Here is a 16,953-nt window from a genome sequence, read left to right on the forward strand (position 1 = left end):
AAAAATTCTCCTGTCCAGCACTATCTATACAAAAAATAATAGGAACTTAGTGTGACCTACTGGAGTTCACCCTAAAAGAAAGGATGGATTTTAAAGGGTCAGCCGCACCCTCTCCTGCTGCCCCATTGCTGGTAATGGGTGTGAAAGGTTTGGAGGTTTGATTTGGATCCTTCGCTGAACTCTCCAAAATCCATTGGCTCTAGTATAGTTGTGCTGAAAAACTCATGCGAGCAGATTGTCCCATGAAATACTTCCTGCCTCCAGACCCTGCATTTCCTAACAAAAGGAGGAGAGTCTATACACCCCATCAAGAAAACCTGATCTTGTGAAGTATCCTGACCAAACGCATCCTGAGATACATTTGACCTTTGGGGAAATTTATTCAGAACCTCCCAACCATATAAGATTCTCCCCTGGCTACTCAAAGTGCAGTTAATTGGTATGTAGACTATGAGGCATGTGATCCAATGTTGCCTCCCCTCAGTTAAAAATGCCATGAAAGAAGGAGAGGGAGAAGCATTCTCAATGATCGTCTCAGGTAGCAGCATCTAAATGGCAGAGCGGGTGGAATTAGTAGGCATTTTAAAACCAGTGTTTGTCATTATATCTGTGGAGTCATGTCTAGTATTTAGAGGAGGGGGGCAGGGACCAGGGTTTACACTTTCCAAAGTGGCTAATGATTAAGGCTGCCCGACTTGAATTGCCTGATTTTCAGAAAGTCCTAAGCACCCACGTTCTGAAAACAACCAACCCCTTGATATGTCTCAGGTTTGGCATGCAAAATCACTGGTCGCTTTAAGGTTCAAGATTCTCTGCTACTGACCTTTGCCAAGTCATGTAAATACTCTCTGTGTCAGTTTTCCCAGCCATAAAATGGGGATAATGCCACAACAGGGTAATTGTGAAGGTTAAGTAATGTTCACCAAGGGTTTTGGAGACCTTTGGGTGAAAGGGGCTACAGCAAATGCAAAGGCCAGGCATTGGAAAGAACTAGAGTTGGTTGAGAATAAGAATTTCCATCCTGCAGGAAGTTCCAATATTTTGATAATCGTCCTGAATCGTTACAAACAGCCTAAATACCTTTTTTTTTTTTTCAGAATGCAAAGTTCTAAAAAATGTTATGTGGAACTATCAAAACATTTCCTGTTGGTCCGATTCAGCATTGAACTACATCTGCCTGAGCTGTCAAGGTGCCTCATGGGAGTTGTAGTTCAAGTGCCTCCCACTTCCGGATTAATGTTGAACTTATCAAAAATGAAACATGTCCTTTCAGTTTTCCCCACAGAAAATGGAAAATTTTCAGCCAAATTGAAATTTTCCCATTGAAAATTTTGATTTTGCAAAAATCACATTTTCCATTGGGGGGGGGGGAGAAACATGACAGAAAACTCCTGACCTATTTGAGAGACACTCTTTACTCGTTGGCAAATGGACTCTCCTCTCTAATCTCTTTAGGAATCTCTGTCATGCATATTCGTTCGGAGAGACAGCCCTATTAGAATTGTCCATTCCATGAGATTTATCCATTCCCTGGGTGAAAAGGAGGACAGAATTTGGAGGGTGGATGTTATGCATTGCCACAGCTGAGAACCAGGACTCTTGAGGACTGCAGAAAAGAGATCCACGCAAAGTCCTCCCGAGGGCTAACCTGGTGGTAGGAGCTATGCTGGGCTTGTCTCAGATTGAAGGACCTGATTTGCATACCTTGTATTCAGTGGTTTTGCATAAAGAGCCTGAAGTGTCAGGTCGCTCAGTGGTTAGTTTCCAGTGCTGTAGCGCTGTATGTCCCGTCTCTTGCTGAGGGGCTGACCGCAAAGCATGCTGGGATGGAGAGGAAGAAGAGGAAGGAGCTGTTTAGTGTAAAATCAGGAGTGAAGCGATGAGCAGAAGTGATGCATTAGCGGAGCGTTGCGTATTATAATACCAGCCTGGTACAGACTGAAGCACCCCAGGACTAAATGACGCTAAATGATTGAGTCACCTTCATGTCAGCAGGGAGGGGGACTAACTGGGGAGGGTGGGGGGGCTGGGAGAGGGTAGTCCAGTGCTCAGTCACATCGGTGCAGCTGCCGCGCTGGGGGAGGGAGGATACGGGGGGAGGAAGGAAGCTCATTATGACTGATAGAGGGCTCCCGTCGTCAGCAATGTCATTGCGTTCACCTTTTTCACGGTCCCCTCTTTCCAGCTGTGTAATTAATTAATGGATTGGAAGTGCTTAGTTTTCAGTGATCTACAGGTTGACCTTGCACCTTCCTTTGCTTGTCTGCGATTGTTATCAAGAGGCCCAGCTTGGAGAATCCTGTCCCGCTCGGCACCCTGCCCCGGAGATGGAGAGAATGGGCCGGATTCTTCATTCCCTTGTGCAGCCCTGTTGCAGAGTGGTTGTAAGCTACCAGTCCGATTGATTTTGCACTGATGTCTGAATCGACCCAAGGTGCAGGGCAGTGGATAAGTTGGCCTGTATGGGCAGAGAACAACGTGAGGATGGCTCTAGGATTGCTTACTTGGCCGGATGAAGCTTACTTCCTAGCTACTTTCTCTGTTTCCGCAGTAGAGTTTTCCCTGCAACTCATGCACATGCCCACATAATCACTGGAGTGAAAGGGTGATCCAGCGGTGGAAGAATTGCCTTGTGGGTTAGGCACTGGCCTGGGACTCAGGGACCTGGGTTTACTCCCACCTCTACTACAGACTTACTCTGTGATCCTGGGCAAGATATGTTTTTTTTTTCTCTCTGTGCCTCAGTGTCCCCACCTGTAAAATGAGGGGAAACAATATTTCTCTGCCTCCCAGAATCAACTCGATGACAGATACTGTGGGGATGGGGCAACATAAATACTTAGAGAAAATTGTAGCTATTTAACAGAATTCCAGGTAGTCCTGGGGAGTGCAAACCCCCAGCCAGGAGGTAGAGCCCTGTCTGGGCTTGTTCTTCAATCCCACTCCCACCTGCTCCTGCTAATATGGCAGCAGGTCCAATGGGACCCACGGGATCCCAGTCCCATGTAGGGCTCTGCCAGGAGTGGCTTAATGGCATCGGGCAGCTTTGCAAAATTCTCATCCACTCACCACCCTTTGTAATCAGTAAATAAAATATCATTAATTTTTTTACAATCAACATAGGTGAAGGGCTGGGGTCAGAAACTTGGTGGCCTGGCTAGGAAATCTCCATGACAATTTTGAAACCAGGTTTAGGACATTGAGAAAAACAAGATAGAAACAATTCTTTTGCCTCTGGTTCGCTGGTCTGAATCTGACTCAAGTCAGTAGAGACCAAAAGTGCACGTTGGTTGCTGATCTTTTCTGAAAATCTGACCATAAGGGTCACAATGGGAGCTGCTGGTTGCTGGGAGCTTTTGACAAACTGACCACAATCTAGATGCCCAAGTGGAAGTGGAGCAATTTTGGAAAATCTGTCCCCCAGGTTGGGGGTGGTGAGCCCATGAAAACCTGATCTTTGTTGTCTCCAGTCTTGTCCGTGAGGCTGCTAGAACAAGCCCTACATACAAAAATTCCCAGCACCAACTACCCCAAGGCCTCCAGATGTCTTAATAAAATGACATGAACAGACTACAGCCCAGGCCTGCAACCAACCCTTCATTGCATGAGGGATCCTTATTCAACTGATTAGCCCCGTGGAAGACAATGGCACTGCAGTGTGCTCAGTACAAGTAAAGATTACTTGAGTGAGTTACAAAATTGAGCCCTTAAAGTCAGATTTTCAATCCAGGGTTCATCTCTAATGACTGGGGTTAACTTTTCAAAAGGCCTCAGTTGTCATTGAGCCCCCGAAATAAAGGCCAGATTTTCAAGAAGGGGAGCAGCTGTCACTGGGAAATGGTCAGGTTCTCTAAAGACCACAGCCTGTGTTCTCTGGGGCCTAACAGGAACCTAAGATCTATGGAGAATCCAGCCCCTCAGGCGATTCTGACCATAGAAAAAACCAGTCAGTCTAGAAAAGGAAAGCATCCGAAACTCCAAAGCCAGTTTCAGAGAGTGATTTCCTTCTGGTTCTGTCTTAGCTGCTTGCAATTACGGAGCTCAGGTATCTTGAGGGAAAGCATTTGACAGACACAGTCTCTCCCTCTCCCTCTTTCCATTTGGTCTCCTTGCGCTATTCTTCACAGCCCTGTTAGATACGTTCATATTCCTCCTCTCCAAATCTGCATCAGCGTTTCAGATAAAACTTTGGGCCACCGTCGTGGCAGCCTTTAAAGGGATACGGCACGCTGTTCCTTCGTCTCCTCTCCTCCTCTGGAGAGCAAAGGCAAACCAGAAGAAGGATATTAATGTGCAAATTAGCGCAACCTGACTGGCTCCAGATTGCTACTTAGAATTTGCATATTAATAAATGTTTTTGTGACAGCACTTAGCAGATCAAGAAAGGCAGAGATTTAAAAAAAAGACAACAAGATTTTTAAGCTTTTCCCTTATATTTCCCTCTGTTTCCACTCCCACCCTCCCAAATCTATCCATATCTGCTTATACTGGATCCATATGTGCTTAGGCTGCATGTGTATAGGTCAATGCATGTAAATCTGCCCCGCTCTTGACAGATGTGAGCGTTTGCAGAACAGCCCTGCATGAAGACAGACGAACAGCTCTGTGCTGGCAGGGGTTCAACAGATTTGATTGTGTGTGTGCGCATTTGAGTGAGAGGGGTGTGTGTGTGTGTGTGTTTGAGGGGGGGGGATGTATAGGAACCGGACATTTTTCCCCCCTCTTTCAAATCTTTTCCAATAGGCGCTTTTATCCCGTTCAACTGAATAAACTGGGACTCTTGAAACTGTGATCTTGACAGATGTGAGCCTTTTCCGAGCTGCACTGGAAAAAGAGAGAGTGTGTAAACCTCCAGGGCATTTGGGCTTAGCAGAGCCAGTGAAAAGGGTTATTTCCCAGTGTGCTGAATAATGCATTCCTCTGAATTCCTTAGTTCTCTCTGTCTGTCTTTCTCTTTTCCTCCTTTTTCTTCAAATGCTTAGAGTATCAAATGCAGATGGCCTTCCCAGTCTCTTCGCCATCCCGGGAAAGCTGTGATCAAAACCTTTCCCAGCTGATGGACTTTCTAACTGTCTCACGTGCACGTGGTCAGAAAATGAAAAAAGTTAGATACATAAACAGGGCAACTCATACATAACCGCTGCACTAAGGATATATTCCCCTTCTCGGTTAATTACTTGTCACATCTGTCTTGGGGGAGAGCAGGCTGGCTGATGGCCAGACTCTTTTATTTCAGGAATCTCTGCCGTAGGAGAGTTGTCTTGCCGATTCACTTTCATGTATCTGTGATTTAAAAACAACAACAGCTAAGACACAACTTGGAATTCTCTCCCATTCTCACAATGCAAAGCACTACAGCCCTCACTGCCTCCTGCACATTGCAGGTGCTTTTATCTGGAGCTTCAGGTGTTTACCCAGTACCACGACACAAAGTGCCTACGTCTCAGAGATGCCGGGCACCCACAACTCCAGCGGAAGCCGATGGGAGCAGTGAGTGCTCTCTGCACCATTGCAAATCCAGCTGTGGATGTCTCCACACTAAAAAACTGAATAGACCCTTTGGTATTTGTTCCCCCATCCCACTTGTATCAGGTAGGTACGATCAGCCAGGATTTGTATCACCACATAGCACCAGAGGAATCACTGCGCAGCATTCTCAGGTCTTCACGTTCTCTGATTCTCCCTTCAGCGCCTCGCTGGTGGCACTGGCGCGTGGGAGAGGAGGAGATTGGCCGAGATACGTTATTCTCCGGAGAACAATTGGTTCAATGAGCCATAAGAGGATGGAATCGTTTTTACCCCCAAGTCACCGTTTGGAATCAAGAACAAGCTGGACCTAAATTGCAGAGTTTGGGATCCCAACTGCTCCAAATCTCCGGGGGTGGGGGGCGGTGCTCATGTGGACATTTTGGTTCAACTTATTACACCAATAGGGGGCGTCCATGGGCTGAGCCACTACAAAGTTCAGGGGGGTCTTGTGGCTGCTACATTTTGATGCAAACTCATCTCTAAAGTTCTGATCAAAAGTTGCTTGGTGTCCCACGTGGAATAAATGTGGTGCTCTCAGTCCATTTCCCGGGGAACCAGGCTCTGTCAGCGTCACAACCAGCACTGTAACAACGGGCACTCATCGATGATGTGGTTGGCAGCGCCAGGCACCACTGAGACTCTGTTACATTGACCATTCGCTCCGGAAAGCCTGCTCCACCCTAAAATTGGTCCACCAAGCCAGTGCTGAGACTGGCACAGCCCATGGGCAGCTCTTGCTGCTGGTGTACACATCCTGTGAATAAATGGCTGTCATTGGTCTCCAGGGCTGTCAATCTGGCTTCATCTTAAATTCACCTTAAAATCATTGTTGTAAAAGTGCTGTGCAATTCTCCCGCAGGGTTGGGGGAGCGGGAAAGCCACAACCCGCCATGATTTCTCAACCAAAGAAATCTCTGTGCGTATGAGACACGCTGCAGTGGGGGGTCAAGACCAGCTTCCACTATTGGGGGGGATTTAATGAGGGGTTGGGCACTGACCCATTCACTAACTTGGATCCAGATCATGCCCCATAGATCCACAGGATGGGTGGAACCATGCCCACTGGCCCTAGAAACCTTATGGTGGATCCACACGTGTGTAAGAAGTGGGCGAGCAGTGAAACTGGAATGGACGTAAGCATTCTCTCTCTCCAAGGTACTCATGTGGCCTGTATTATCACAGCATCTGAGCACCTCACCGTGGCGTATTGAAAACTGCATTAAAATGGGAAGCTATCACTTTAGTCTGTAAGGGGTTCCCTGGTGCTGCCATTAGGCTAGGGAGCTCTGCAGTGAAGCATCAGATCTGCGTCTTTCAGCAGGCAGTCTGCAAAGACCCAGCCTAGAGTAAGGTGGGATGAGTTGTGTTTCTCTGTGTTAGGGCGCAGCCTGCTTTGTGTGTCTCTTAGGGGCTGGGCCGTGGATGGTCGGAGCTAGAGCCAGCAGCTGGGAAATGGAGCCGAGGGTCAGAGGCTGGATGCCAGGGGCAAGGGTCAGGACTGGAGTTGGAGGCAGGGGTCAGGAACCAGGCAGGAAGTCAGGAACCAGGACAAGGCAGGGAAGCAGGGCTCAGGAGTCAGGCAAACAGGCCGGGTCTGATATAACAGCCAGCAGCTCACCCACTTTTACGAACAACTTCCTGTGTCTCTTTCTGGCTTAAATTGCGCAGCCGGACCAATCAGTGGGGCCGGGCGCTGCTCCAGGGTGGGGCTGGGGTTTCATAACCCACTCAGCTCGCTCCATACTAGACAGCAGCTGGAACAGAACGGTAGCCTGCAGACACAGGTTCAAGACCTGTGGATCCTCACCGTGTCCCTTTTTTGGGGGTTTTGTGTGTTAGGATTGTGAATTCTAAGAACTGAATTAGTTCCATTGCAACCTTCCAGTAAGAGTATTTTCACCTGACTTCTCTGTGCGTATGCCGTGATCGTAATACTCACCATCTGTCGTGTGTTGATCCTCCCAACTCCCCTGGCATAGGGGGCTGTTATCCCCATTTGACAGATGGTGCACAGAGAGACTAACTAACCTGCCCAAGGTCACAGAAGGAATTGAACTGAGGTCTTTAGCTAGCTTAGACCCTCCTTCTTCCAAGCAACCAATAGGAAATCTGTAATAACTTTGAATAGAGACCGAGGCTACGTTTACACTACAGCTTATGATGTCCTAACTTACGTCACTCAGGGTATGAATAAACCACGCCCCAAGCAACATACGTTACGCCAGCATAAGCACTTGTGTGCACAATGCTACATCGATGGGAGAACTTCTTCCACCGACATAGCTTCTGTCACTCACGGGAGTGGGTTTTTTATGCGGAAAGGAGAGCTCTCTCCCATCAGCATGCAGCATCTGCACCACATGCGCTGCAGCGTTGTACCTGTAGACATGGCCTGGGAGTGTAAACAACAACCACGGGGATGGTGCTACTTTCTAGGGGGTTCCTAGAAGAGAGGACCTCATTTTCTTGCGGACACTGAGGGCAGGAGGGACAGAGGGGAGTTAGATGGCTTCTGGGTAAGCGTTAGTGCGGCGTGTCTTTTCTCTTCCTCCACTAACAAAACAGAGATTTAAAAGAAGCACAGCGGAAGCACAGACACCACTGGGGCCATACATCAGTGAGTTTGCTGGCAAGAGCGAAGCCGCCGTGTCTCTGCAATGTTTGTGTCAGGATTATCTGACTCCCAGTCAAGCTGCAAACAAGCCTGATGTCTTCTGTCAATAGCAGCGCGTGAGCTGAGAATCACAATTTCTTCTGAAAGGAAGTTTGGGAGCTCGTCCAGTAAAAGGAGGGATGGGGAGGGGGGGCTGAATTTGTAGAATCATCAAAGTTGGGGAATGGGACAGCCTAAACTGTGATCCAATCTAGTGCCTATCCCTGGGGCCAAAGCAAGATTGTCCCCTAACATCCATTTTCTAGTGCTTTGTTCAGTCTAATTTTTAATGTCCCAACTGAAGGAGCATCCATGACATTGCTTGGGAGGTTATTTACAACCTGATTCATCTCACTGTCTATATTGTACCTTTCTTAATTTCATCCCATTACTTCCAGTTATATTCCCGCATTAGCCTAAATGGTTCTTTAGCTGCCCAGTTCTGAGCATCTCCTTGAGTGACAGCTTTTGATGTCAGTATGTGCGATGACACTGCTTCCATCCTAGGATCTGAAGGCATTTCCCCCTGCTTGAGAGGCAGATCTGTAGCATTATCCCCAAGTAGAGCAGTCGAATTGTTGCTGCCCACTTCTCAACTTCTTCCCCATTGTTGGAGTATCCCCAGATGGTGTTGAAGTCACCTATAATGACAGCCTAGGGAGGTTGTGGAATCTCCATCATTGGAGATTTTTTAAGAGCAGATTAGACAAACACCTGTCAGGGATGGTCTAGATCATAGAATCATAGAATATCAGGGTTAGAAGGAACCTCAGAAGGTCATCTAGTCCAACCCCCTGCTCAAAGCAGTACCAATCCCCAACTAAATCAAGATAATACTTAGTCCTGCCGTGAGTGCAGGGGATTGGACTAGATGACCTCTTGAGGTCCCTTCCAGTTCTATGATTCTATAATAAGGCAGTTTTTCCTGGCAGGAAAAAGTTGGTTGGCCATGCAAACTGTTCACCCGGTGGTTTGTAAACAGAAACGACTACTATTTGAGTTCAGCCATTCTAAGTTTCATTGCACCAGGGTGTTTCACTGCAGTGTTTTTCACCAGTCTTTCGTCACACACAAGTGTTGTGCAGCCATAGATGTTACTTTTAATGTCTGCAACAATATGCACGCGCTAGGGATGTTTGAAGCTGTTCTCTCGCCACGTGTCCATTGGAAGCACATGATGCCTGCTTTCATGCCAGATAGACTGTCCGTCGTCTTTGCAGAAAATCCCTCCGCACTGAAACTAACAATTTTTAGTGCCAGCTTTGGCTGAGCCCCTGAAAGGGGCTCTTTATGTCAACATCTATGTCTGTCTTCTGTTGTGGTCTTGGTCTGTATTGTCAGAGTTGTTCTGTCCCATGGCTAGGTACAATGGCAGATTAACAAGGGTCACACCAGGAATGAGTCTGACACAACCCTGATGTACAACTTCAACGACAAATATTCCTTCCAATGTGCATGGTGGAACAAAGGCTATAAACCCAACCTAGTCTGTCACCTCTGAAAATGCAGGCAGCTTCAGGAGGGAGGTCATGGTAGTAATCCCAAGATTGCAGCATTGGCCACTGTCGGAAGACAGGATATTGGTCTTGATAGACCTATGGTCTGACCCAGTATGGCCATTATGTTCTTATAGACAGCATAAAGAACCAGAAGTGAATTGGGTGCAACCCAGTCTTGCATTGGGCTTATTTTTTGAAGCTGACATTGCCTGGCAAACTCATGTCTTGTTCGCCCCCTGCACATATCCCTCAGTTGGAGGGGAGATGGAGTAGGCTACCATGGACCGTGGCCATGTTTGCAATGCATCCCATTGGGAGATGTTCTGCCTGGATGTGCTGAAAGCAGTATTCAAGCAACTAAAGTCCCTCACAGTGAGAGCTTGTGGTTTCTAGCTCTGTGCGGCAGGGCCTGAGCTCTCTTATTTGTTATGTCTTGTCTTCTGAGTTGTCCTGCCTGCAGAAGGTTCTTGATGAGAGAAGGGAAGCTCTCTGTATTCATTAATTCATTTTTTCTTTTGCTGTGATTTAATGCATGATTACAGTGGGGGCGAATGAGGAAACCAGCAAGGACGATCCATAGCTGCAGCAACGGTACGAACCCGCCGTCACCATCTTCCCCACTTCCCTCCCCCCCACCCCCACCCAGTGTGCATCTCTCTCTCTCGCCTCTCTCTAGTGTTCGTCAATAAATATTCAATTAATGTTTTCATATGATAAAGATCTATGGGTGCCAGATAAGCACATCCGAGCAGGATGAATGGTGCCGCTCGGTCTTGCGGCTAATTCTATGCAGATGCAGAAAGTCTGCTGGAAGTGACTTTACAAAATGGAGTGTTCAGGGATCCCTGTTTTATTTTTTAATGCAGATGAGACTTTAAAAGCCTCTATTTTCGACAATTAATTTTATGTACTATTCTTTTCAATTATTTATGTTCCCTGGATGATAAATGTGCAGGAGGGGTGGGGGGAAAAGCAGGTCTTTTCCTCTTTATTTATTAATTTTAGACCTGAGTCATATGGTAAGCGGATTAAAGCCCTCTATCAAGTGGCAGGAGATGGGTTTATTGCCGTGCATGGTTCAGTGGATAGAGAGCAATATGGGCAGATTGAGTTCTAGTTCTGGCTTTGTCACTGATTTCTTGTGTGTCCTTTGGCAAACCACTTAATTCCTTGCATCTCACTTTCCCCGCCTGCAGGATGAGAATACTTATTTGCCTTCGAGAAATGCAGATGAAAAGTTCACATGGGCCCAAGTTCTCTGCTGGTGTATGGAGGCTCACCTGTCTGGAGTTAAGTGTGGTTTCACCCACTTGTATCAGCCCATGTAGAAGCAGCATTCACCATTCTCATGGACTACGCAGCCAGTCAGCTGACTGATTGGCTGGAAAAAAAGCAATTTATTTTTGTGTGTGCATGTGGGTGGAGAGTGTTAAATTTCATGCCACTTTGGTGTTGCCCCGAAGTGCACCCCAGGAAAAGAACCAACTTTCCCAGTAACTCTGAGCCAGCCTAGATCAGTGGGTACTTGACACCAAAGCTGGGTGAATATTTTTTGGCTGAAAACTTTTACATGTTTTTGCCAAAAATGCAAATTCAGTTCAATATTTTGCAAATTTGTGTCAAATTTACCAAATTGCTTCAGTTGGAAAAAGCCTCCAAAAATTCTGGATTTTTTTTTAAGATTTGAAAAAAACAAACTTTGTTTCAAATTTTCATTTCATTTTATTTCAAGAAATATTTTTTTAAGAACCAGTCCCATATCAAAACAGAAACATGAAGTGTTTCATTCAATCCAGAGCAATTTTTTTTTCAACTTCTTGGGACTCTGAGAATTTCAAAAAAAAATCATTTTGGGTTGATCCAAAATAATTTTTCAAAAGATTTTTTGGGACTGCCAGTGGACCAAAAAGGCAGTTATTCATATAACTCTCCTTGAAACCTCTTGAGGATTTCCATCCCATTGCTGAGACTTTTGGAGGTCCTTGGGGCCTTTGAGAAATTGATTCTAAAGATGGGATTACTTTAGAGCAGAAGAGAGGAGACCGATTTGAGCAGCACTATAATAGAAAAGGGGACAAGCAATTGGAGCTGTGCTAGTTGAGGGAGCTGTTTGAAAAGAGACGTTTTCCTTGTGATATCGAATGAATTTTTTTTAGACAGTATTTCACCTAAATCAGAGAGAGATTTGGGGGCTCAGAACTCAAACCAGTATTTTCCCTTTGCACACCTTGCTCACTAAGCAATAATGCAGTTGCTAAGGGAGAATTTCTGTCACCCGGGGGTGTTCTAGGTTTTTAAGAATAGTTTGGACAAAAATTTGCCAGGGATGATCTCGGTTTATTTGGTCCTGTCTCAGCGCAGGAGGCTGGACTTCATGACCTCTTGAGGTCCCTGCCAGACCTCCATTTCCATGAGTCTATAATCCTTTTATATCAGGTTCATTTACGAATCCCCTTCTAAATTTGTTTTGGCACTAAAGAGATGCGTGGGAGTGACAGTGCTGGAGACTGATCTTCTCTCTTGAACAAACTCAGGGATAGAGCAGGTTGAAAAATGGGAGACCTTTCCCAGAAAAATTCATCTCATTTTCGAGGACAGAATTAGAAATGTCAGTCATTTTTGTTAACATTTTGTTTTGTTTTCAGGCCATTCTATTGTTGGTTTTAAAAAATGGAATGAAAATTTCTTGCAAGTTTTTGCAAAAGAAGTCATTCTTTTTTGAGAAAATTTGAAATATCAGTGAGAAATTTCATCAAATATCAAAATTCAGAAATGTGCAACCAACTCTACTTAATATTTCCTGATTCCCATTCTGCTGCACACCACGGCCACTAGGATCTTCAGACAAACAGAAAGGAATAGGACTCTAAAAATACAGTTTCACAGAGAATCTTCATTAACTGTTAGCAATAGAGGGCTTATGACGTGCATTTGGGCAGTTCTGACTTCATCCAGTAGATGGCAGTGATAAACACAGACACTAGTCAGTTCATTACACTATTTGTCTACACAGGAGTTACAGCAGTGACGACAAGAGCAGCACTAATATTCCCTATGTTTTCACTGGGCCTCTACCCTGACCTTTAGAGAGGTGGTGAAAATGCCCACATATCACACTGGTGCAAATGATTGTCTGTCTGTCTCTGCTACAATGACAACCTGTAGGGGCAAGAGATTAGTTTAGTCTCCATCTTCCATTAAATCAGTCGGCAGCTCTAATGAGGTTGCCAACAAGTGTACCAGCTAGTACCACTCATGACAATTGGATTTGTGGCACAAGCATCTGCCCTCTAGGAATTGGACCGAAACCATCTATTCATTACACACTGCTTTTAAACAGTGCCAATGTCCTATTATCCTGGGAACAGGTCCAGTATAGGGTTGTGGGGCTGAATGATTTCCCCCTATCATTCCATCAACATGCCTCTACCTGGGCTGTAGAGACCAAGTAAGAACAGATCAGAATCTCTGGCTCATTACAGGTATTCTGAGCCTGCCAACATGGGCACCAAATTAGTGCCAGTTCTGGTGAGTTTGGTGATGTGGGATGCTCGTCCAATAAGAAGAGGGCTGAAACCACCAGGTCATTATTACTGGTGTGTTAAAAAGGACTATGTGTGTTGTGGGATTATTTTTTTATCATGTGGCACAAGGGACCAAGGGGGACCTATTGGACTGCAGCGTCCAGAGATCTAATGCCAAAGCAACTTGCTAAAATGTATTTGAGGGTGCAGTCATTTGCTAGCGAAATAATTATCTGACGGAATGACGTATTACCAGGAAGCAACTGAAAACTGCAGCAGAGTTCTGAATCAAGGCCCATGCCTATCAACCCACAGTAAAGCACTTGTCAGTTGGAATTGCTTTTTCAGTACGGTTTTAAACATGAAGGGCAGGGTTGGGGAAGGGGGATCTGCTGTGGATAAAACAGAACTGGCCGAAAATGTCAGTGAAGCCTGCACCTGGACTGAGTCCAAACGCAATATTTTTGACACTTGTTCTTCTTTATCCCCCTTCCCCGATGCTCTCCTTCCTCTTCTTGTTTGTTTGTTACATCCCCTAGTAAGGTCAGGAATGGAAGCATCCAAATACCAAAAACATCTGGAACCCAATACGGTTGCAAGGTGCTCCGATGCGCTGGAGATGGGACCATGTAAGCACTGGACAGTCAGAGAATCCCAGTGTCTCAAATGCAATCCAACCATGTATGGAAATGTGTGGGTGGTCAGCCTCTGTTTTGCATCAGTTTATTTGCCTTGGGAGATGATGCATTTATTAATGCTTCAGTGGGGGATTGGGGCCCCATTATGCTAGATGCTGTACAGAAATCAGACTTATCTAGGGCTAGACAAGTGCCTCTCATTTCCCCCCACCTATTCCCTTTGGAGTTCAATTCTATAAGGCCTGGAGCATCCCTGCGAGAGGCCGAGAATCCTCAACCCTCACTGAGAGCAGTGGGAGTTGGGGGAAGTGGACATCTCTCAGTGGTGTTCAGCACCTTGCCAGATTAGCCCTCAGCCTCCAGTGGTTTGCCACAGGCTGGTCAAGAATCTGCTCACCAGACAGAGTGTTCAGATATTTAAAAGAAGAGGTTCTCAGGCAGCATTGCCTGGTGATTTGTCACTTTCAGCAGCAATGGAAGGGCGATCTTCCAAAGTTAGAAGGGGGGATTCAGCTAAGCACCCAAAAATCCTGGGAGCTGTGTGTTTTGTTTTACCTAACTCATCTAATCTAGCCATGGTATCCTACAGCCCATCACCCTGGTATCTAAGTGCCGATACCGATCGGAACTTCCTTGGTCTGCCATAAACATTTGGACTGTAAAAGTCACAAGAACAAGCTTGTTTGGGTGGAAATATCAAAAGAACAGCCATCACGGTTAAGATATGTCGGTGCTGCCGATCCCTGCTGGGAAAAGGAAGGTCGGAGGGATGTAAAAGTGGGGGGAAAAAATGAAAGGATGGGACAGGAGTTAGATACTGAATATTTTGATCCTGCAAAATATCAGCTTGGGTTTGAAGTGTGATGGGTTCTTATAGCTTCATAAGGCTAGTAAGGACTGTTGGGATCATCTGGTCTGACTTTATGCATAATACAGACCATCGCATTTTACAGACCATCCTGCCTCAAGCCAATAACTTGTGGTCGAAGGAGAGCATCTTGTTTTCTCCCAGCTGGTTTGCTGAGCCCTAATTTGCTTTCTTAGGAATCCTGTAGCCAGAAGGAAGTGTGTGAACAAGCTGGAGTGTGGACACACAGAATCTTTTCTGTAAATGGCAAAAGGTTTCTTTCAGCCCCTAATTTGCAGTGTCAGAGTAACCCATTATCAAGACGATTAAATTTAAAGAGACTGCAGTAAATGCTAGCATACAGAAGACATCAAGAATCATTAAAATGTAATTGGAAGCAAAGCTTAATGAGGTAAAAGGAAAAAATACCCAGCATCCTTTTAGGTTCCTTTCCTCCCTTCCTCTACTCACTTTGTCTGAGCTAGCAGCTACTGTATTAAACAATAATAATACTCATAATTTGTAAGACAATTTGATGAGCTGTTCTTTGCAACAGCTAGAAGGCCTGCCAAGACTCAGGGAAGTTTTGATGTGAGCGGTCAACGACACCCACAGACTGTAAAGGCAAAATGTGAATGCCCTGCCTTAATCCAGTCTCCGAGTTTACCATTGGAGGTGACCAGGTCTTCCTTTGTTCATCCAGAGTTGACACATGGAACAAAATGAAAACAGCTTCCTTCAGCAGCTTTGCGCTGGTGGCGAGACTGTGCCAGGCAGTGTGTACTCCTATGCAGAGCTGCATCTTTCAGGTGTGCAGAGTTATTCTGGTTAAAGACCCAGGCAGAGCTAGGCAAAAATTCATTACCAAACCCTATCAAAGGCTCTTGGTCTTGCTGGAGACTCCATGCTCAGCCCAGATGCACTCAGGGTGGCCAATCTGTACCAGCCTTGAGCAAAAGTGGGACAGATTCATGGTGTTGTTTCAAAACTATGGTTAAAACTCCTTAGGTCTAGATCTGTATCTTCCCAATGAGCAAACCAAACCCGGGCTCAAAACATGCCTTGAATTTTGGCTTCAAAAGCAAGATCTGAATCCAAATGATCCCCTATTACATAGTCTTGAGATGCAAATGCAGAGCGGAACCTACTAACAGAAGGTTCAGATCCATCCCCAGTGAAGCAAAGTTCATGGCTTTGACACAAAATTAAGTCAAATATGGCAGTTTTGACTGAGACTATTTTTAGAGAGGAAATGTGGTCTGGTAGCTAAGGCATTGGTCTGGTATTGAAGACAGCTGGGTTCTAATCTTGTCTCGGACTGTGACCTTTGGTGATCATTCTGGGTAAAATTTTCAAAAGCACCTAAGTGACTTAGGAGCCCAAATCCTAGTCTCAAAAGTGATTCCGGCACTTTGCAGCCCAAGTCTTATGGGAAGTCAATGGGGCTTAGGCTCTTAAACATCTAAGGATATGTCTACACTGTAAAAAAACCCAGAGCAGTGAGTCTGAGCCAAGGTCTACAGACTTGGGCTCGTGGTATAGGGCTGAAAATAGCAGTATGGGAGGGGCTCAGAGCCCAAGCGGGAACATCTACCCTGTTATTTTCAGCCATGTAGCAGGAGCCCAAGTCTGTAGACCCAGGCTCTGAGACTCGCTGTCGCAGGCCTTTGTTTGCAGTCTTGATGTACCCTCTGTCACTTTTAAAAATTGGACTTAGGCACAATTAAACATTTTATCCTTCACCTCTCTGTGGCTCATTTTCCCCTGCCACTCTCTGGCTGTCTTGTCTATTTAGATGTTAAGCTCCCCAGCGCAGGCATTGTTTCTTAAAATGTGTTTGTCCAGTGCCTACCACAATGTGGCCCTGATCTCAGTTGAGACCCTCTATGTGTTCCCATAATACAAATAATAATAGAAAAGGGACCTGGACAAATCATTTCCAAAGAACTGCTGTTCTCACATAGCAGATGTGCCTGACATGGAAGAATTCTGGGTTACCTACTGATCATATAATATCAGTGTTGGAAGGGACCTCAGGAGGTATCTAGTCCAACCCCCTGCTCAAAGCAGGACCAATCCCCAGGCAGATTTTTGCCCCAAATGGCCCCTTTAAGGATTGAACTCACAACCCTGGGTTTAGCAGGCCAATGCTCAAACCACTGAGCTATCCCTCCCCCCTTTTAAAGAACCACAAGTTCCTCTGTAGTTGACAGGATTCAAACCTGTGCAGGGAGACCCCAATTGATTTCTAGTCCAGCAGCTT

The 16,953-nt window shown here is 45.8% G+C and overlaps 1 protein-coding gene across 11 annotated transcripts in view; it reads left to right on the top strand.

Moving 5' to 3' along the window:
- The window catches only part of CELF4 (CUGBP Elav-like family member 4), an 861,689-nt gene that overhangs the window by 289,008 nt on the left and 555,728 nt on the right, over nucleotides 1-16,953 (top strand). The gene's annotated exons all lie outside the window — the stretch shown is intronic.

Source organism: Malaclemys terrapin, chromosome 6 (genome assembly GCF_027887155.1).
Source record: "Malaclemys terrapin pileata isolate rMalTer1 chromosome 6, rMalTer1.hap1, whole genome shotgun sequence".
Lineage (NCBI taxonomy): Eukaryota > Metazoa > Chordata > Testudines > Emydidae > Malaclemys > Malaclemys terrapin.